Source organism: Pipistrellus kuhlii, unplaced genomic scaffold (genome assembly GCF_014108245.1).
Source record: "Pipistrellus kuhlii isolate mPipKuh1 unplaced genomic scaffold, mPipKuh1.p scaffold_m20_p_4, whole genome shotgun sequence".
Classification (NCBI taxonomy): domain Eukaryota; kingdom Metazoa; phylum Chordata; class Mammalia; order Chiroptera; family Vespertilionidae; genus Pipistrellus; species Pipistrellus kuhlii.
The window spans coordinates 10509132-10531369 of NW_023425540.1; the positions used below are offsets into that span (position 1 = coordinate 10509132).

Sequence of the window (22238 nt, forward strand, 5' to 3'; positions counted from 1 at the left end):
CGGTGATTGAGGGTCCCTTCCACAGAGCCATGAGTCAGGGTTCCCACCATGTGTCCGTGCCAGTGGGGCATGCCCCTTCCAAATCCCCACCCCTCCTTCTCATCCCAGCAAGTGAGGCAGCTCTCCATGGGTGGGACACTGAATAACATTCCCAATTGTTCCCACACTCACACACACCCCGCCCCCCACCCCCCCACCCCCCTCAACCCCCCCCAACCCCCCCCCCCCCCCGCCGCCTGCCATCTCGGCCATCTGGCTGGAGTTTCTAGGGAATCCTAGGTGTGTGGCTGAAGCTGCAGAATCAACTTGGGTTGTGGAGGAAGGCTGGAGAACAATGGCATCCATGCCAAGACAAGGGACATCTCCCTGGAAAACAGGACCAAGAGAACCAAACCCATCTCTTTCCTCTACTCACACTGTATTCTCAGGGCAGGGCTTGGGGTCTGACATAGAAGTTTCTGGAAAATCCTTCCTGGTTGGCTGGATGCTATCTGTCACCCTAGGGCTCCCCTGGAGCTGGGCTGTGGTAAAACAAATGGCCCCCGTGATAACAGAGGCCCTGTGTAAGCCCCTCAGCTCTCTCTGGGGGTTAGAAAAGGCCCCGCCTGGAGACAGAGGTGCATTGGTCAGCCTCCACAGCAGCGTCCACACTCTGGAATTCTGTGCGATGTCTACATCAATTAGGAGGCAGTCAGCATGCCACAAATAAGACTCTAGTTGTACCAAGTGCATTTCCCTTCCTTTCAATTGGATCCACTTCCTGTCTGCCATGTCCATTTGAGTTAGGACAGCAGACAGGGTTTGTCAGAAGAAAGCAATTAAAAATTAGCCCATCTCCTTATGAGCCATGGATCCATCTGTAAGCAAGCAGAAAGCCTCAGGGAATCCCAGTCATCAATGAGCCTGACCCAGGACAACTATATGCTGCGCGTGGATTTAATAATGAGGCGTTTCTGGAGTCGTGGGAACGTGTAAATATAATTCTTTCAGAACGAATGGGTCATTTGTCTCTAGATGATTGGGGGCAACATGTGTGAGAAGCGGGGGTAACAGTATCTCTCCTTTTCTCCTCCGATGAAAGGCCCAGGTGATGACCTAGCCTTTCCAGTCCTGAGGTCTGGTCAACCTGCTCCTTTGACCTCCTTTTCATGGAAACAAAACAGAAGAAGGGAGAAAAAAAACCTCAGCTGTTCTCCTTCATGCCCCACGGTTAAAATAACACTGCCCCTGTGAGGCATTTAACTGCCCTCATCACCAAGAGACTGACACCTTCCAGGCACTAGGAACTGCTCCCCATTGTCTTCACACCCACCTGGCGAGCCCCTAATCCTGCAGAGTCTAACCTCTGCGCTCAAAAGGAGGTTATCCTTTTGTTTTCTCCAAACAATGATGTACTGTTTGGCCAAAGCCATCAATCCTGGTGTGAGACTGAGGTTGACAATTCAAAGAAGTTTGGGGGGCCGACTGTCTGAGCCCTTGGCACTGTGGTGTCCAAGATCCCAGGACTAATTTTGGATCCTTGGAAATCGGCCACCACAGGATACGCTTGCGCTCGTTAAAAATAGCCCAGCTACCCCTCCGAACACTGCAAGCCGCAGACCAGGGTTTCTCGTCTCAGGCCCGGCTTGCTCCTCTGGAATGCAGTAAAAGAGAATTTTTGAGATTGTCCTTAAGATTTTTTTTTAATAGTCTTTTCACTTCAGAACAGTAAATAATTATTTTAAAAGACTGTGATTGTAGAATTGAACATCTTTAAGTAGAAGCAAGCCATATGGTGTATTGCAGATCAATAGAAAACAATATTATTTCAGAAGTCTCCTTCCAGGGCCTCCACTCCACTTAAATGTGGAGCGTTTAATTAAACAATCCAATTAATCATCTGGAAGCTAATATGGGGAAAGGAAACAGCTGACAACTTACTAATTGCTCAAAAAAGCCAAACATTTCAAACAAGTATGTTTTATATGTACCTCTAATTATGTGTTTATATGAATTCCATTAGCTTTCTACCAATCTCTAGAAGTATAATGCCAAACTCTTACAGAGAAATACATCTACAAAACCTTTTCCTTCCCACACATAGGAAAGACACAAGAGATGGGTCTGGCTGGCACTGATGACACCCTGCACAGGAGCTTTTTAAATATCTGACACACATGTGACATATTTGGGTCACACTGCCATTATCAGGCAAAATGGCTAACTGGCAGAAGTCAAAATGTACCCCAACAGGTAGGTTTTAAAAACCGGGTAGCCTTTTCCTAAAGAACCATAAAACCCGCTAGGGGCAGCCCATGCACCCCCCAGCAAGCAGCCTTCCCAACGTGCATCCGATTTGCTTTCCTAAGCTTACCCCTGCAGGCTTCCATGAGCCTGCCAGCCAACCCTGTGTTCACTCCAAAGTGCAATTAAAGGAGAACCCACCAGCCCTGGCCGGTAGCTCAGCACTTCGTCCCGATAAGCCAAGGCTGTGGGTTCGATCCTTGGTCAGTTGACACTTATATGTCAATAAGTGGAAGACTCAATAAGTGGAACAACAAACCGATGTTCCCCTCTCTCCTTCTCTCTCTCTCTTTCTCTCTCTCTTAAATCAATATATATATTGATTTAAATTTTATCAATATATATTTATATTTTATCAATATATATATTGATAAAATATATATATATATATATATATATATATATATATTTTTTTTTTTTTTTTTTTTTTTTTTTAAAGAGAGAATCCACCAAAGCCACTTGACCTTATAGGGCCTCACATATCAGCCCCCAACCTGAGCCAGTTACTAAGTCCTTAGTCCAGGCCTCCTCAGAATGACTGCCACACCTCTAATCACAACCCTTATTCCAGCTCCTACCCTGTTTCCCCGAAAATAAGACAGTGTCTTATATTAATTTTTGCTCCCAAAGATGTGCTAGGTCTTATTTTCAGGGGATGTCTTATTTTTTCATGAAGAAGAATACGGTACACATTTATTGTTAAATGAAAATAAAGGAAATTTATTACCTGTATACGGTACGGTAGTACGGTAGTTGTCAACTCAAACCAGACAAACTGTGAATCCTATAGTATCAAGAATTTACTCATTTATTCAATGACAATCATGTCATCATCTTCTGGAACATCATCATAACAATCCAATTTCTGAATTTCCTGGTGAATTTCTTGTGATTCTATTTCTTTCCGAATCAGTGGACCAAATCTCTCATGTTTAGCCTAGGAGGGGCCTTATTTTCGGGGGGATGCCTTATATTTCACTCAGAAGGAAACCTGTAAGTAGGTCTTATTTTCGGAGGATGTCTTATTTTCGGGGAAACACGGTAGCACTGTCTCCAACAAACTCAAGAAGGAGATCTGACCCCAAAGCCAGATTTCTTGGGAAGAAGGGGAATGAAAATCCCATTGAGAGGCACTTAGTAGCAAATCCAGAACTGCATCCAGATTCATGCCCTCCCACCACTAATTGAAGAGACTCTTGACTACAGGTCATTGGAAGTAAATTTGTAGCCATGTTTTATGGGCCACAAAAGTGCCCACTGAGCGGCAGGCAGGACAGATGCCAGTCCATGGGGCTGTGTCCCCACACCAAATGGTGCCACCATACTTCATGATAACGCTCGCCTCCGGCAAGCTTGCTTATGGGGAGGATCAGAACCGCAATGGCTTTTGCAAATGGTGATTGCTGTCTCAGATGCAGGAGGAGGACAGAAGAAGCCACAGTGGACTTCATTAAAAGGAATAAAAAGACTAAACGGGACCAGCATTCTCTAGAAATCCGGTGATCCTTTCCTTTCTGCTCCCTACCTTCATGTGGACCTCAAATTACCCACCAATGGAGAGGGGCCTTCTGAAGGAGGACAGGATCTGTTGGCCTGTGGATGATGCCTCAGAGAAGGATAAAATGAGATCTGCACCTTTGTGAGTTTCTCCTTTAATGAATGCTCAGTGGCTGAGAGGTCATGATGATTCTTTTTCCCCTTGAAACACCAAAGCAAAGTAACTGGTGTGGACGAAAAGGGCCACATGCTAACCTGACAAGCTCAGGGGAGGCTTACGTGGCAGTCTTGCAGACTCAGAGACCTAAAGTAACTAGAAAACATCGTCTGAAAATTAAATATCTAACTACAAACAGGTTATAGTGGGCAATCATGTGCTAGGCCGATATTTTCCCTAACAAAGATCAACTTAGATCTTTCCTGAGCCCATTTTCCTTTTTTCCTCTAAGATAACTTATCTGTGAGATGTCTGGGTAACTTGTAATTTTTTTTTATTTTCTGGAGCCCCTGGGGCTCAACCAGATGTGCTGGGCACCAAGACAGATACCACAAATTCCTTCATTATCATGTTAATGTTGCCTGCACTCACCGAAGTATGTGTCCATCGTTTTACTTTTTATCCAATCCCAGGGGTTTCCCACGGTTTGACTTTATCCCAGCTCCTTAATCCATCACCAATGAATTTTATGTAACCCACCTATGTCCCTCCTTTAATTGCATTGTATAAATACAGATGTAACCTGCCATTCTTCGGAGCATTATCTCAACTCGTTGAGGCTCTGCTTCCCGGCATGTCGACAGTTTGGCTCAAATAAAACTCACAAAAATTCTTTACAGGTTTCAATGTGTGTGTTTTTTTCCTTAACACTGGCTATGAGAAGAAGGAACTCTCAAGGTCACAAAGATCAAATGAAGAAGGTTTAATAGTTGTTCTCTTTCCCAAACTCACTTCAAAGCCTGGACTACTCCCCTCTACCAACCAAAACAAGGACATCTTATAACTTCTAAACTGTGTTTGACTCTGGAGTGAGTTATTTTCTGTTATAATTTCCATGATATGATTTGTTTTTAAAGTCCCTTTTAAATAGTATCTAGATATTGGAAAATAACCTTCTTCTCAGCCCAAAACTTAAAGTGAGGTATTCTCTGTATTCTCTTCCCCATGTTGGTCAAGTCCATCTTCCCTCTAGACATGAGCCACGTTCAGATCATTAATACCCTTGAGCCTACCTCAATAAACAATTAGTCCATTGATTGATACTCCTTTAAAAATACATCTTCAAAGTATTTTAATGGACAGGTATCTGACCACTATCAAGCTGTACTGTTCTCCTCTCTTGCCTTAACTGTGGCTTACAGCTTTAGCAACTAAAGTCCAAGTCTAGAGACGTGACCTTTCGACACAGATTCTTGGATCAGGGATGAGGGAGGTGTGGACCTCCGGAAGGCCCTTCTCTAACATCATCTCTGGCGCGTGTCCCCTAAGATCCCCACTGTGAAGCTCCGATGTCTTTCCTGTGCACCAGGATAAGCCTCCGTGAGATGGAAACCCAGCAAGTGGATCAGGGGGGGAAACGCCCAAAGCTAAATGATATTTGCAGGCATCAGCATTCACGTGAATGAATCTCTGCAATTCTTACTTGCCAGCTTGCAATTTCTTGAATGATTTCTTCTCACAAGCTGGTAATGCGACCTAGGAATTCCGTCGCTGCTGGCAAAGAGTGAATTTGGCTCCGGGCCTGATTGTGGAGTCTGCCTTGAAAGTCTTGACAGCCAAAGTGTGCTGCGTGGACGTGCAGAGCCCCACCTCTGGCCCCACCCCCTTGACCACTGCACACTTTACTTTCAAGACTGGCACTTTCTGTACAGAAAGCTGCAGAGAAAAACACAGCTTTAAGGTGTGCATTGTAAAAAATATATATAAACAAATAAAAAGGAACAAGGGTGGAGAAGTAGAAGGAGAAATACTTTCATCCCAAACACCAGGGTCCAGGCAGCCCCACCTGCCCAGCACCACCTCTGCCGTGTAGCCAGAGGCCAAGGAAGTGAAACATGCAAAGTTGAAGAGCAGGGAGGGCCTCCGGAGGCAGAGCTCCAAGGCTTCAGATCTCAGATCTCAGACTGAGGGATGAAGGAGGTCCTACTGCCTTGGGGCAAGTCTTTCCTCATAAGCAGGTACGTGCTTGAGAGCACCACCACCACCACCGAATGGTAACCAATTAAATAGCCCTCACATTCCCGTCATACTCACAGCTGACCTAGATGATAAGGACTGGTCCAAACAGCCAACATGAAGCAGCCCAGGTACAAGTCTCTGGGCAAAAGAACATAGCGGCAGCAACTCCGAATCCCCACAGCAAAGAGCCAGGTACTGGAGGCATGGGACAGTATCAGACACATATGCAAAACCACACAAACTGCCTTTGACCTGGTGAGGAACATTGAAACTGTGAAGGGAAAGGGAAGGGAAAGGGCTGGATCTTATCAGAAACAGAGGGTCAATGAGAAGTTACTTTGAGCTCAGCCTGATCCAACCCTTTCTAGTGAAGGCAGAACATAATTACAAGGCTGCTGGACTAGCAGAGAAATTGACCGCAGGAGGATAATGATAAGGAGGGAGAAATGGAGAATCCCTTCTATATGGAGGGGAAGTTATCAAAGGATATCTGAGGAGCAGCCTATCACAAAGGACAGGCAACCACGATCCAGTCTCCTTTCCACATTGGACATCTGGCCACTTCATCTTGCGCAAAAGCTCGATATCTGGGCACTGGACTCCTACTCTGTAGAACATGGTCTCCTGTATTTACAGCCCAGAAGTATTCAATATAAATGAATGAAATGCCGACCTTTAACCCCCAGCGCAAACTGTAGAAGAGTTTTCCTTCACTGACCTGATGCCTACTATCCTCCAATTTTTAATTTCAGAGAAATAACAGGCGGTGAGGAGGTTCCAGGAGGGAAGGAGGGAGTGCACACAGCACTGCAGACTTGTGCAGTCACGGTCCTGGCACTTCCCGAGGCCGGCTGCCAGAGGAAGGTAGGACCCTATTCATCTGAGAGTGTCCAGAATCAGTATTGATGTTAACATTTGGGAGCTTTCCAGGAAAGGAAATGGTTAGAAAAAAAAGAGTAAAGTCATCTAAAGTAATGATCTAATACATTTTCACCACTTAGGACAACGTCTTCAATAAGTCTGTATATAACACTGCGTGTTACTTTAATTATGATCAACTCCAGCAATCACATCCAATACAAATCAACAATTACTCTAAAGGAGGTCTTAAAGCAGGAGAAAAATTGCATCATTTTCTTATTCTGGTGTTTCAAAACTAAGTATATGGCCTGGCAACATGGACATTTTTCTAATCGTGTAACCAGTCAGTCTGTTTAATAGAATGCCTAAGTAGTTCTTGAAATCTGGAGAATATTAACTCATAGGAAATAAAAAACAAAACCACACACACAAAGAATACCAACCTAAACAGTATTTTATTGAGCAACTAAAACTATCCAAAGTGACATTAAAGATAAAAATGTCAGCTACTCCTTTGCCGTGTTACATGCAGAAGGAAATATTCAATATTCATGGGATCCCATAGACAATGCCTGACCGCTCACTGAGTGAGTAATTATTTAGGACTGGTGGTAATAGAAAAAACATGGGCATTTTATAAGTGCTGCTCTTAACTTGTGTCTTGGTTAGGCTACAAGGGTGGGAGGAGGCAAATTCAGAACAAGCCAGTCCAAAATTACATTGGTGGGAGGTCAAAAAAAAAAAGTGTGGCACAGGATTTAAACTCTGTTGTGGTCTCAATTTTGCACTCAACTACTGAATTTTTGAATTTTGCATACAAGGACTGAAGAAATTAGACATCGTCAAAAATGCTTGCTGGGAACATCTCAGGGCTGGGTCACAATACTATATCGCTGACGGGGAGATGCATGAGAGCCCTGAGGCTGGTGGGTCCCAGCCAGCTCCTGCAGGCCACGCCGGGGTATCTGGAGCTCGGATGTCTGTGCCAAAGCAAACACTCCCACATGGAAACCAACTGGTGTGGGGAGAGGACGGTGCCCGGAAGAGACCTAAGGAAGCCCCGTGGCAGGGGGCAGAGAGGATGTGAACACACTAAACAGATGTAAGCAGCAATACACAAGAGGGGAGAACTAAAGTCGCTTCCACCCTGAGACAGCAGTGGAGCAAGGCAATTACAGGCAATCCCCCGGTCCCTCTACCCACACTCTCACTTCAGCTGTACTTGAACTGCAAAGCATGGCAAAGCAGAATAGAAAAGCTCGAAGTGATTCTATACCTCTTCTACGAAGGCAGAAAAAGAGCACATGCCCCTTTAAGTACTCAAACTCGGGGCACTGGAAAACCTGCCTTCTGCCTGGGGCTGGCTGTTGGAAGTCCTGGCCTCCCCTGCAGGAGCCAGTGTTCTGCTGAGCAAGTGCACAGGCTACAGAGAGGCTCCCTGGACATTTCCCTCCGCAGAAGAGCAGCACCGCTTGGGACCAGGAGGTCCTGTTCCCCAGCGTGTCCCCCGGATCTTGCAACAATAAAAGTGGCGGATGAAGGTGGCAGGAGAGAGGCATAGTCGAACAAATGACAGGGGGTTGGAGTGAACTAAACTTAGCGGTGAGGATGGCTGATTCCTCTAATGGCCTGATTAAGTCCAGTTATGTGGTCTCATTGGAGACAACCTGGGTTTGCTTGTTTACCTAGCAGAAACCCAGCTCTGACACACTTCCTCCGCATCAAAGAATCCCTGCTCATCCCGGCATCGGACAGCCTCAGCACCAGGCTCTGTGACAATCCTGGAGACACGGACTCCACTTCCCAGAGAAGGCAACAGACTCTGTTTAGGCCAGTCATTAGTCAACAGAGCCAAATATCAACAGTACAATGATTGAAATTTCTTTTGAGTCACATTTTTTTTAACTTACACTATATAGTAGTTAGGCACATTGTTATTAACTTAATTAGGGTATTCCTAAACTGGCCTTTGCTAAAAACTCAAGGGGCCAAAGAGCCGCATGTGGCTCACGAGCCACAGTTTGCCTACCACTAGTATAGGCCATTGGCAGTTTAACATCCACTACCTTTAGCGGTTATGCCCCAGATTCATTTTTTAACAACTCTATTGAGATATAAGTTATATCCCATAAAATCAACTCATTGCAAGTGTACAATTTCAATGATTTCTGTACGTGAAGTGATAGAACATTCCCATCATTTGCTGTGCCCCGTTCCCATCCCAAGCCCCAGGCTACCAAGAATCCACTGCTGTCTGTCTCTCATGAGTTACTTTTTCTGGACATTTCACATAAACGGAACCACGGGGGTACGTGGTCTTTCGTGACTGGCTGCTTTCACTAAGCGTGACATTTTGAAGTTCACACGTATCGCAGCATGAGCTCGTTTTATTGCTGAATAGTAGTCCATTGTATGGCTATACCACACTGTGTTTATCCTCGAATCTGTCTCAGCTTATTAAATCCATAAATCCAACTCAGTGACAAGGCTTACAGGCCTAATAACAGAAATAAAATAAGAAAGCCTGCCATATTTCTAATATACTCTAGAATTTCTAAAATATCTGCAATGTGTCAAAATACGTAATAAGGACACAATATGTTCCTTGGGATTTTTGTGCATGAGGTCAGGGGAGCAGGAGGGCTGCTGTTTTAACTAAGACAACACCCCCTGAGTTTTAATTTTTTTTACTTTTTTTAATACACATAAAGTGTTTAAACACACATAAAGTATTTTTATGCTAATTTCTAACTCAAGGAAGGTCATCCATTCATTATCAAGCATTTACTTACTGTGCAAATAGCCCTGAGTTAGCATATATGAAGTATATACAGTCCTTGGCATACAGAGGCATTTGTATTTTGAGACGAAGATAATGAATCAGCTTGGGGGTTTCTGAAACGTTTTTCTTCATTTACTAGTGAAGAACATAATTTGTGTTTAGCTCCCACGGCCACAGTCCTTTATCTAGGGTACGATGGTGCAGTCTGTACTGTTTATAGACTACATAAAGGCATGTATTGATCCATTCACACATCACACATGGACCAAGAGCCACACGTGTGCCAGGCACTGCTGCGGCACCCGAGACACAAAATGACAGCCTCGTCTGTCCCCTAAGCTCACATTCTCTATCGGTGAGAGACTTGGAGAAATAAAGTGTGGTGGGATGCAAAACGCTATGAAGGGGAAAGGGAGGCTGAAGGAAGAAAGGAGATCCAGAAGGAGTGAGCCATCAAAGAGAGTGGAGAGATCCAGAAGCAATGAGCCATCAAGGACGGCGGAGGGAGAACCTCCCAGCAGAAGGAAGAGGCCACACAAAGGCTGGAAGGGGGTGGAAGGGGCTGCCGTCAGGAGGGAGGGACAGCAGCCGGGACAACTCAGGTCCCTGAACCATGGTCCCAAAGTCTCTTCCTATGTCCCAGCCTGAGGGGCTCAGGAGCCTGGCCCTCACCCCCACTTGCCCGTTAAACCAGTTCAGTCCCCACTGCAGGTCTGTGGCCCGAGGCTCATCCCGCATTAAGCTTTGGACCCACCCCCTCCCCACCACCCCCCACGTAGGTAGTCCTGCTAGCCTGATTCTATCCTGACATCCAAATCCAGGGGCCTTCATCCTGCTGTGCCCTCCAGCTGCTCTCCACATTGGAACTTAGTTCCAGGAATGGGTTTTGTGTCATCATTCCCAAGGCCCTGCCCTGGTAACCAAACATCCTAACCACTCGCCAGACTTCCTGTCTCCCACCCCCTTCCTCTTCTCGAGGCCCTTTCTGTAAGGTCCCACAGACCTCAGGCACACATGGCTTCTGACCCACCACTGACATCTCCAAGTGCATTCATAGATTCCACCCACAAACTCAGGGCAGGGCCCTCACAGGACCTCTATCTGACACCCCCAAGTCACAGAGGGCCAGGTATGCCCCTGTCAACCGCTGCTGCCCACACCACGCCTGTTCCTTCTGCCCAGTTCTAGCCAGGCATGCATCCCCACTGCTGACGTCTCCCCATCACCGCAGGCAGACCTGAACCTGGGGACCCTCCGTGGCCAGTGAGTGCATTCAAGGCGGAGGCCTCTCCAGGCTCCCTGCCCAGTTAGGGAGCCAGCTCCATTAAACCGTGGGCTTGTGGTATGTCTTCTCCCCAGCCTTCTAAGCTTTCTAGTGCTAACTTTCTAAAAGCCGAGTCCACAGACAGAAAACACGAAAATTTACAAGACAGACTTCCTAGAAGCAATTCCTTTCGTTCGTATGTGTATGTCAACTGGCATGAGCAATGGCTCCATTACACTTTCCATGGGACAAGGGAAGTTGAACATCCAAGGCAATTCTTTCTGCTTTATGCCACCACGCACAAACAATGTTCCCGGCTTTACAACGGGTAAAGTTTTATGGCAGATCTAAATCTCCGTTCTGTAAAGGAAGTCACAGAAGCCAGTGTGGTTCTCAAACCCACATGGGTGCAGGAGATCCGACCATACGTGTCCCTGGCCTCAGAGGTGCTCTCTCCACAGCATGCATATGCAGTGCTGACTGAGGACAGCGTGGGAAGCCCTCTCCAAACTGTGTCATATCTCCGGGGCTGTTGTTTTTTTACAACAAGGGGCGTTGTTTGCGTGGAATTTTATCTGGACTCGGTTTTATGAGGAATGCATCTCTTCGGGGAAGTTGGGGCCAAGCGCTAACCATCTTCCAGGCAGCGCACAGGAAAACCGCTCAGAGGAATTCTCCTCCTCGTGACTTTTTCTTGGCTCTGCTTTCCCTGCACAGGTGCCTCACAGATCACCATTAGGTGAGTGTGAAGTGAGGGAGAAGAGACTCTGTTTCCTGCGAACAATCTGTCCTTGCTCAATCCCGACTGTCACTTGCCTAAAACTTATTTAATTTCACATCTCAGCAAATACAGTATTACGTCTCCAGTACAGTTGGTTTCTGATGGCATCACTCTCCTTATTATACATATCTGCAATTGCATTACCTGTTACAGTAATGTGATCTACTCTCAAAAATGTACATAAAAAGGCAACATAAAATAAAATTTTATGGGTATACTCCCTCATCATTCTACAAATGCTAGGCTAGCCAATTCCATAGAGACACACTGACAGATAGTGACTGAAAGATGAGGAGATAAAAGATTAGTGAGTTCCTGGCCTTCCAGAAATTGAAATAAAATAAAATAATGCACCCCTAAAAATGTATTCTTTTAGAGCGTAACACTTTTTTGTATTAATCAGAAACCAGTGTTACTGTATAAGATTAAAAAAAAAAGAATAGAAAATGAAATGATTTTTTTTTCAAATGCCAATATATTTTAAAACTTAGAAAAGGGAAATAAAGTGTTTTCATCTTTGCTCCGGTCAAACAACCATTAATCTTGGACAAAAAAGAAGGGATTAAAAAAGAAGAAGAAGACACCAGCAATTCCTATGGGAAAATGTTCTGTTTTCTTGAGCTTGCTTTTGGGCTAATCCTGTCTTAAATGCCGTGCGCCAGGTGACATAGAACTTGGCTTTGAAGTTGCCTGGCTTCAGAATACTCTTGGGAAATTCAGAGCCAGGTTTCCTTAGCTCTAGAATCTTCAAATGGCAAAGAGTAGCTGTGTCAATACCGGCACATTCTGAGTGACTTAGAAAACACTATCTTCTCTTAAAGAGAGCTTGCATTTGCTTTGTCCCTTGTGGCTTAAATTCTGAACAAGAAGTTTGGGGAAGGCTCATTGAAAGTGAAAACTTTATGTATATTCTAACGCATTTTTATTTTTTTCTCCCTTTCTTGCTATTAGAAATTGATTTTATATATAGGATAGCAGGACCTGATGAGTTCACGTCAAAGAAATAAGTAACTTATGTAATCAAGCATACCAGAAGGCAAAAGGTGCTTCATCAACCTGCCTGCCAATGAGCAACTCCTCACCTGTTGAATTAATCTTTAGGATTCAACCAACTTGTACAGGAATTAAGAGTTAAGCAGATTGTCCCCTCTCTATGGCAGGTCATTTCTACAAGGCAGAGTGATTAAAAAAAAAATCAATTTTCAACAAAACTGTGTCTCGATTTTGAAAGGTTGCTGGGAGCATATGTGAAAACGTGTGTTGTCACTAAGAGAACATAGAATATAAACAACTTAAAACAATATATACAAGATATATATATACTCATCTTAGAACTCAAGAAAAAGGTTCACTTTTCTCTACATTTGCCAAAAGATGCCGGTGGGCAGAAATATACAAGGTCCCACTTTCACACTTTGCACTCTGTGTAGCTCAATTTGTTAGACACCGTAATTTACATTTAAAAATTATTTAACACTGAACATAAAATCAGTCACCTTGGTGTTATAATTATACCCTAAGCACTTTGAGTAACTAGAGCAACAATTTCAGAGGCATTTTTAAATACAAATTTGGTATAATTATAGAATCCAGAATTATGGAGGAGGTGCTGAGGGATGTGAGATTTTTCTGCTACACTGGACACATGCTACTATAGAAATGGATTCCTTGACTGTGGTGTATTATTAACTCATTGATTTGTTCTACCTGCAAGCTATCTGGTTTGTAATCCAAACCTCTTCTTAGGGGTTAGTTTCTGATCTTCATTAACTCCGTAACCCATGATTGTTTATGTGATGGAATACCTTTTTACCTTCAGCTGGACATGTATGTGTATCAGAAGCAAAGCTTCAATTTCAAGGACTTGACGACAACAACAAAAAGACACTTGGAATCATTAAAAAAAAATAATAATAATAATCAAGTTAATGAAAAACTATGCAATGGTTCAGTTAAGCAGCTCCCTCTACTAACATAGGCTCAAGGAGCTGACATCTGTTATTTTAAGGAATCGGCATACAACGGAGAGAAAAGTTTGTTGGTTTTAACGTTTGTCCCTGACCAAGAGTCTAGAGTGACTAAAGCAAGACTCCTCACTGCAAAGCCAGGGATGGGGCTTTGGAAGGTCCATGAACTCTCTGAAGCTGAAGCCACCGTTTCCGTGAAGGTGCATGTATCCATTAGATCCCAGGGACACCACAGCATTGGATGCTCCTACGTTTCACTCTGTCCAGCCGTGGTGAAGAAATAATGTTAAAAGGAAAGGGCAGTGAAGAACACAGGTTTACTGTGACCAAATCCGAAACATCTCAAGAACATCTTTTGGACAGAGACAAGCTTGACCACCCCGGAGACCAAAGTCTTTGCTCTCTGCAGGGATCTCCCAGCTGTTTGCCATTAAAACCATCAAATCCGTTAGTACAATTGGTAAAAGGCATAAAATGACTAGCATTGTCCATCCTCTCCCTGTTAAGAGAAGTGGGTACTAGCAAAAGCATGTAAAAGCAGGCACTAACTAGTTCATCACCCCACAGTTCCAGGAGTCTGACCACACCACACCCGGGAGAACCGCTATCTTGTGGCCAAGATTTCACAAGAGAGAAACTCAAGCAACATGAATTCTGTGTTTCAAGTGACCCAAACTGTTACACTGAGCTTTTTTATTACAAATGGATACAAATCTTAGGAGGTAAATATATATATTTCCTCTGGGGTTAACACAGGCATACACCCGAAAAGAAGTTCTTTAAGTGATACACACCATATGATCTGCCTGAACTGAGATTGTGAACTGGCCACTCAACATAGTGCAAGGCAAACTTTACTCTCTTTTCAACAATAAAACTGGCATTCATTAACAATTAATTTAGCAATGCTATTTCAGCATTTAAAACCTTCCCCAGGAAAGTCTGTTTTTGCCTTTCAGTGCCTCCTTCGGAGAGACTAACTGTAATTAATAACATACTCTCTGCTATTCCCAAACTTGGTCACGATGATGGAGCTCTTCTGGAGAAGCTCACGGTGACATACGATTGTTTTCCTTAAAAACAAGCTGCAGTGATCATTTGTAACTCCTGGCATGCTAACTAACGGATGTTCTCCTGAGGACCAGAACTTTATGTCAGTATTAAACATAGCTCAGATTACCTTCGCGCAATTTCGATTCTCTTTTTTCCCCCCGAGTTAAAGACAATCGTCACAGGGAGGAAGACAGACAGATGCACAGACAGGAAGAGTTTGCAGCGATGTTTTCTCTAGAAGGAACCTTCTATTGAAAGGACTTGTTCAGCAGCCACCTTTCCTGTCCCTCCTGCTAGCAATGCCGACAGCTCCCTCTGGCCAGCAGATCAGCTGCCGCCACCCTCCACCCTACGACATTGTTGCAGGACCTGCCGGGTCCTGCTGTCTGCCCGCGGGGACCCTCACCCACTCGCCCAGGACCTCGTCGCACGCAGCTCTCAGCATCCTCCCTCTGGCGCTCCCAGCGCTCGCTCTCAGCGCCCCCTTCCGGGGGTCCCCGGGACGCCGCGGGCGCAGGAAAGTTAAACCCCAACTCCGCGCGGCTGCATCCAGGTACAAAGCGGGGAAAGGGCGAGGAGTGCCCGCGCTTCCCGCCAAAGCCCGGGGAAGGGGATCCGCGGGAGGCCCCGCACGGGGCGCCGCCAGCAGCTCTCCCGGGGCACCGCTCATCCGCCGGGGGTTCCTCCACATCCTGGGAGGACCAGTCTCCTCCGCGACCCAGATCTGCCTCCGGCCCCGAAACCCGGAGCCGGAGGATGCGAAATCCGTGCAGCGGCGGAGAGATGCTCGCGGAAGGGGCCTCGCCAGCCTGCGGCCCATGGGGTCCTCCAGGCCCGGACGCCCCAGCCTCAGTCTCCCTCACTAGCCGAAGCGCTCGGCGGAGTTGAGCCCAAGTCCCACTGCCTCCCCGTTTCTCATGTGCGCCCCCAAACCGCTGGAACTAAAACAGAAGCGGCTGCCCCAGCCGGGGGTGTGCAAGGCAGCGGCTCGGAGCCCGCGAAGCGCCGGCTGCCCGGACCCCTGCCCTTCGCACACTTCCACCGCGCGGTCCGTCCGGAGGTGCCGGGGAGGGGTCCCGTCTCGCCCCACGACCGGTCGCCCCTAGGGTCGCTTCCGCTCCTGCCTCGGCAAAGGCAGGGACACAAACTTCCAGCGGGTGCACCAGCTCAGCGGCGGGACCCCCCGCGGGGAAGGTCTCCATCTAATCCAGGGCGGGCCGCCCCCCGCCGCTCCGGCTCCCGCTCCGGCCTGCAGACCCCCCTGCCCCAGACCCACAGGACCCCCCGCCCCTCGTCACGCCCGCAACCCGGCGCAGAGGGGGCTGCAGCCACGGCCGCTCGGGATGGGCGGGGGGCGCTTACCCGGTGGGACGCGCGCTCCTCGGGCCAGCTATCCGGCGCCCGGAGCCCCGGAGAGGTCTCGGGGTCCTCTTCAGCGCCCGGCCAGGAAAGTGGAGGCAGCAGCCGCCTCGGCCCCCTGCCACTCGCCCAGGGCCGTACCCCACTTGCTGCGCGCTGGGCTGGGGGGGGCTCCCCGTCCCTGGCGCGCGGCCGGGCGGGGGGACGCGGGGTCGTCCCCGGCGGGGGAGACGGCGAGGAGGCAAAGTTGAGTGTCCTCACCAGCTCCGCGAGGGAGCCCCCGGGCTGGGTCCCCGGGGCCGGGCTGCCCCCGCGGAGGAGAGGCGGAGGACGGGAGCCGCCGCCCGGCAGGGGCCGCGGCCGGTCGGGGACGGCAGAGCCCACCGCGATGGGAAGGCAGCAGCGCACCGGAGCGGCGGAGAGAGCGGCTGCCTCCGGCGCCTCCTTCCCCGCGAGTAGCGCGGCGCGGGGCGCGGGGCGCGGAGCTGGGAGCGCGGGGCCACCTGGCCCCGCCCCCAGCCCGCCGCGCCCCGCCCCGGACCGCATCGCCCCGCCCCCGGACCGCATCGCCCCGCCCCCGCCGCGCCGCCTCCCGGGCAGTGAAACCCGAGCTCCGCTGGCGCCACCTCCCGGCGCCCCGCCCCCGGCCCGCCCCTGCCCGGGACTGGGCCCCCCTGCTCCCCGGGCCCCCCTGCACCCCTGCGCCCCGGGAGCCCCACTTGGCCTCCCTGGGGCAGTGCTCCCGAGCCTGGGCTTCCTCCCCCCACCCCCCGATCCCCCACGCGGGCCGTCAGTGGCTCCCCGCGCCTGTCCCGCCGCTGGGACGTGGCCACTTTGGGCGTGGGGTGGGGTGGGCGTGGGGTGGGGAGCGCAGTATAAAGGGTCGGAGGCGGCGCGGGCCGAGACCTCGACGTGGCGCGTCCCCTCTCCCGGCCTCCGCTCCAGGTACGTGCGTGTCCCCCGGCCGCTCGGCCGATCGGGGTGGGGTGTGGGGGTTTGGGGGTGGTTGGGGGTGGGTAGGGGTGGGCTGGGGCCGCGGAGTCCTCTTGGATTGTAATCCGTTCCTCCTTTTTGTGGGACATCCTCTTGAGCGCTCTGAACTGGAAACTCCTTAAAAGACCCAGAGAGTCGCCGGCGGTCTTGGAGAAGCGATGAGTGGGGTGACCCTCCCGCCTGGTGTGGGTCGATTTCAGAGGCGTTCAATCAGAGACAGGAACCGATCAGAGGAACCTGGGAGGCAGCTGAGCGTTGAGAGGAGCTCCCGGAGGGATAAGGTTCGCTTGTCCAATTCTGAGGCCAAATGTTACTTGTTGCGCTTTCGTAGAAGCTTTCGGATCTATGGAGCAAGTACTCGGGTGACAAGATTCATAAAAGAACATGAAAGTTCCTTTCGAGACTCCTAGAACTTGATACTTTTCAGCACAGCTTCTGCTCAGAGCTCCAAAGAGCAGCGCCTGTCCCTCTTCCTCGGGGTGACGGTGGGGACAGTGTCTCTGGGCCCTTTGGTCTCCACCTGGGCTTCCCGAGGGTGGCTTTCGAGTCCCCCTGCATGGACGCCCCCACCGCGGCCTCCTTAGCTGGGGACAGGACGTCCCTGTGACCCACACTCAGGAATGGCTCCAGAGCGGGTTGTGGACATGCCCCATACGGGAAAGGGGCCAGTATGCCCATAACTGTGCCACTGAGCTCATCTGTGCCGCAGAGAACGCTCCCCTGGCTGGAAGATGTGCCACATACTGTCATATCCAAGAGGAAGACGATAGAAACACAAATAGACATTGCATTTTTACTTTGTAGAAGTAGTTTTTAATAAAAGAATTAAATGAAAGCAATCCTGAAGGTTTCCATGGAAGCCTAATGCAGCCCAAAATTGCCAGTCTCTATCTTTTCTCTCTCTCTCCCTCTCTCTCTCTCTCTCTCTCTCTCTCTCTCTCTCTCTCTCTCTCTCTCTCTCCTCTCTCTCTCTCTAGCACTGAGCTGCCTGGGTACTCAAGGCCTCACTCGGATTTCCTCTAAGACATCCGGGAGGAAATGTGGGAGCTGGGAGCCTCTTGGAGGAGCATTCTTCCCCGGGTTGAGTTGGGGGCACTCGGGCCTGGCAGCTGCCTGGCTCCTGAGACCTTACTGAGCAGCCTAACAGTTGTGTGCTTGGCATGAGGGGCACTAGCTCCATTCCTGACATGCCGATTCTCTTGCCTACGTGGCACAGAGGCCTAGGAACGCCCTGGGAGGCGGAGGCACCCTGGGAGGAGGAGGCTGCCAAGGTCTAGCCTGGCTGCTCTGCTCCTGGGTTGGGGGGGGGAGGGGGGAGGACATGGCCTTACCCTGACTCTGCAGCCCTTGGGTGCTTGGGTACCTTTGGAGCCTCCACCGCCAGGGCAAAGGGAGACAGAAACAAAAGATCCCGGCCTGTAATTAATCCTTGTCCTTGCCTTTCAGAATTACAGTTAAAGGTGTGTACACTTAAAAAAAAAAAAACTTGGCATACAGAGAGAGCTTAGCAGTGGGAAGAAAATAGCTTTCTACACCATAAAGCCAGCAAGGCTGATAAGATAACGTTTAACTCAATAAATTATGTAACTTTATGTGTATGTGGGGGAGAGAGGTCAATTAGATGGGCAGTGTACAGGCTACACCCAAGCATTGTTAAAATATGTATGTTTGATGATAATGAATTACAAATTAATACTGAAGACAGGCGAGAAACAAAGAGTAGATTAGAGAGTCCTGAAAGCGAAATGGCCCTCATCGGAGGTCCACTGGACTTAGGGAAAGTTCCTTAACTTTCTGAGCTATCCTCTCCTCACCTGGAGCTTACAGGAACCTACTCTGGGTGTGTCCTTTGTATGCACTGCTCTGGGTGTGTCCTTTGTATGCACTGAAAGAGAAAAGTGGTGGATATAAGTAAACACCAGGGCACAGCACAGAAGTAGGCTCTCTACAATAAAATTATTTTAAAGGATCCACAGGTGTCTCATTCTTCCAAATGAAGTTTCTGAGTGTGTTTTTGTTGTTTGTTTTTTTAACGTTTGCTCACTGTTCCAAAGTAAGCTTCTTATCACATTACTAGAGGCCCGTTACATGAAGAGATTCATGCAATAGGCCCTCCTTCCCTTCACTTCACTTTCAGCACCTGTTTTCCTTCAGAACCTGGGACCCAGGCCTTCGCTCCAGCCAGAGTCTGCCTTCTTCGTCTTGGCTGCAGACTCCAGAGTCTGCAATCTTTTCTTGGCTGTGGCACTCCATTCCTGTAGATCCCTTTGCCCCCTGCCCTCCCTCTCATAGCACTCATCCTGCCCTGCCTGGCCACTCCCGCCTGGAGCAGCAGGACGGCCACCATTTTTTGCCTTCTAATTTGCATACTCACTCTCATTGGCTGTGGGCATAGCAGAAGTATGGTCAATTTACATGTTTGCCTATTATTAAGTAAGATAGAATCAGAGTTGATACTTTTCAAAACAAAACTCTTTAGTTCTCTCTTAAAAATACACTTAGGGCTCTCCCTAAACTTTTATGTCAGCCATGCACATGATGTAAAAGAATGAGAATACCAACCAAGCACTCGGTGAAAATGATGAATTTTGGGGCGCTGATTCATGTGACCTGAAAAAACGCCATCCATTTCCTGATTCACCTCAATTTCTGTGGCCAGATGAAAGATCCCTTATGTCTTTGAAATAACTAACGGCTTTTTCCTTGTCTTTATGTCTCTCCCTTGTGCTTGAATTTCAGTTCCATCAATAAACTGCCACCTCCGAGGAGGGCAGCAGGGAGGGGGCCGAAGAGAATGTCACCTGGTGGAGCTGCGATGCTGCTGTGGTCAGGGGTGACCTTCAAAAGAAACCTCGGTATCTGTGACCTTTACAATGCCCAGGATTGTATTAGTGCCATAAAAAACCATGGCTTATGGGTATTTACATCTTAACTGGATTTTCCTACAAACAAGCCGAGGCACATTACAATTCTCCACAAGTATTCCTTTTTTCTACTGTTTTCCTTTTTTTAGATCTATGGCATTTAAGAATTCAAAAAACTGCTAGGTCCTCTGATCAGCGCCATTAGTCTTTTTTCTTAAAACGGCCAAACATTGGTAAAACGACATGCAGTTTTTATGCCTCACTAAGATTGCTTCATGCTGGTTTTGTTAAGTATTTGAAAGACTCATGATATGGCTACAGAAAATGTTGTGATGCTCCCCAAAGTCTGGAGAAAAGAATCACCAAGTAGGGAGAGTTCAGGGAGCCTCCAGGGTTGTTTAGGGTTTTTACCCCTATAAACGTTCACTCCCCCTTTAGTGTAGCAGCCCACTCCCATGACAGAGATTGACAGACATAAGCAGGCGAGTTTTATTCAAAACAACAACCAAAAACCAAAACAATACAAATAAAATAGTATGGCACATCTGAGAATGAGCATAACTGGGGTCCTGGACCTTAAAGGAGGGAAGGACCAGCGCAACTGCTGGCCAGCCCTCTGCCCATCAGTACACTGGACATTCTCCATCATGCTCCCTTCTCTGAAGTCTGAGTTCCACCCACCCCCACCCAGGCCTGCTTCCAGCTTCTCACGTCTGCCAGCAGTGTTTGCCCCTGCCAGCTGTTTCAGAGGCTGGCACAGAGCAACCTGGTCATCATCCAGCCCAGGTGAGCCTCCTCACCTTTGCACACTCTAGAGCTCATCCCACCCGTGAAAACCACCTCCAGAAGCATTTGTGCCTTGTCATTTTTTTTTTTATTGTTTTGTCTTTCTGGTTAAATTTCTTGATATATTTTTCTAGCAACCCAGTTCCCTTTCAATAAAACTGTTGTGCTCAAAATACCTCAAGTTGCCTTTTTATAAGTATGTTCTGAGGAGAAGGAAAATGTTGGGTTTAAAAGATTTTTGGAATACCTAGAGGAAATTCGGATGGTTTGTGGCATGGAGATAAAGCATCCATATGGTTTCCCCGAGTGTTATTTTCTGACATGAAGCCTTGTGTATCTATCTATAAGTGAAGAATGGCTGTACTTTTATAACATATGCTTGATGCCCATTAATCAATGTCCTCTATAGTCCTGTCTTTGAAAATAGATTTTTTGGGGGAAATTGCATTTGGAAATAAATTTTCAAAAATAACGTCCCACATAGATTTAGAAACACAAATTACTCTGCCTTAGTTTACTCCATGATTTACTAGGGAGATTAACTCATGATGTCCTTGAGGTAACTGAAAAGAATATCTGCTAAGTGAAATTGACCAGGAGGCAAAGTGTTTCCTGAAGCATATAAGTGGGAAGATGAGCTGTCAAGGATCCCGTCACCCTTCTGTCAGATCTGCCTTTCTATTCCTACTGTTGTCTCCTTAATTCAGAATGTCAGCTCACCTGGAGCACCAAAAACTCTTACTGGCCTGCAAGTCTCCCTGTGCCCATGGTCTATACCACTATACCGCAGTGATCATCCCAACAACACCCACCCCAGTCATCCTTAATAGCAGGCCTGATTTTACTTGAATTGCAATATGCCTGGCTTTAAAAGATTTTTTTTTTTTTAAAGCAACTTTCCTAGAACTTAGCTGTAATCCATAGGATGCAAACCAGTGGGAATCCAAGAAAGTCTTGGTAAGAGGAAGTAACCAGTAGATGTGTGTGATCTTTCTTGCCCTTTCTTCCTAAAACTGAGGGTCCATATGACTTTGATTAAATTTATTTTTAAATCCTAGCTCTAGAAACTCTCTCATACACACAGTGAGTGGCCAGATCATAATAATCTCTGTGTGTGTGTGTGTGTGTGTGTGTGTGTGTGTGTGTGTAGTGTGTGTGTGTATTAGATGCCTGGTGCATGAATTCGTCCATGGGGTCCATCCAGCCTGGCCAGGGGGAGAGGACATGGGCGGTTGGTGGCCTGCCTGTTGGTCAAACTCCTGGTCGAGGGAACAATTTTCATATAGTATATGCACTGAGTTGCCAGATTTTTATGCATTCAGAGATCATAATAATCTGGCCACTCAATGTGTGTGTGTGTATTTCCCTCAGAGACCTAGCCTTTCCCTCACATAATCAATAACCCCCAAGGCAGCAGAAGTGTATAGCCTGGACCTGCCTAATGGTTACACACTCTGGAGCTCTGCAGGCTAAAGATGACATCTTGACCTTAAGTTACATCTCAGTTCTTGAGCCCCTAGCTAAAATGACTCCCTGGCTACATTCCCATGAGAGTGGACAGAGGGACTCCAG

At 47.8% G+C, this 22238-nt stretch overlaps 1 protein-coding gene, 1 long non-coding RNA gene and 1 other non-coding gene across 5 annotated transcripts in view; 2 read left to right on the plus strand and 1 right to left on the minus strand.

The window, feature by feature from the left end:
- The window catches only part of SEMA5A (semaphorin 5A), a 368047-nt gene extending 351553 nt beyond the window's left edge, over positions 1-16494 (minus strand). For all 3 annotated transcript variants that reach the window (XM_036409220.2, XM_036409216.2, XM_045571872.1), the window contains exon 1: positions 16027-16494. The gene's annotated coding sequence lies outside the window, so the exon portion shown is untranslated. The remainder of the gene's footprint in view (positions 1-16026) is intronic.
- Positions 16495-16713: 219 nt separating this feature from the next.
- On the plus strand, positions 16714-20146 carry LOC123651206. Its single transcript, XR_006739754.1, has 2 exons — positions 16714-16968; positions 19756-20146. It is a non-coding gene; the product is annotated as an uncharacterized LOC123651206 (long non-coding RNA).
- LOC118704035 lies at positions 19588-19658 on the plus strand. The gene has a single exon (XR_004983264.1). It is a non-coding gene; the product is annotated as a small nucleolar RNA SNORD123 (small nucleolar RNA).
- Positions 20147-22238: the final 2092 nt, after the last annotated feature.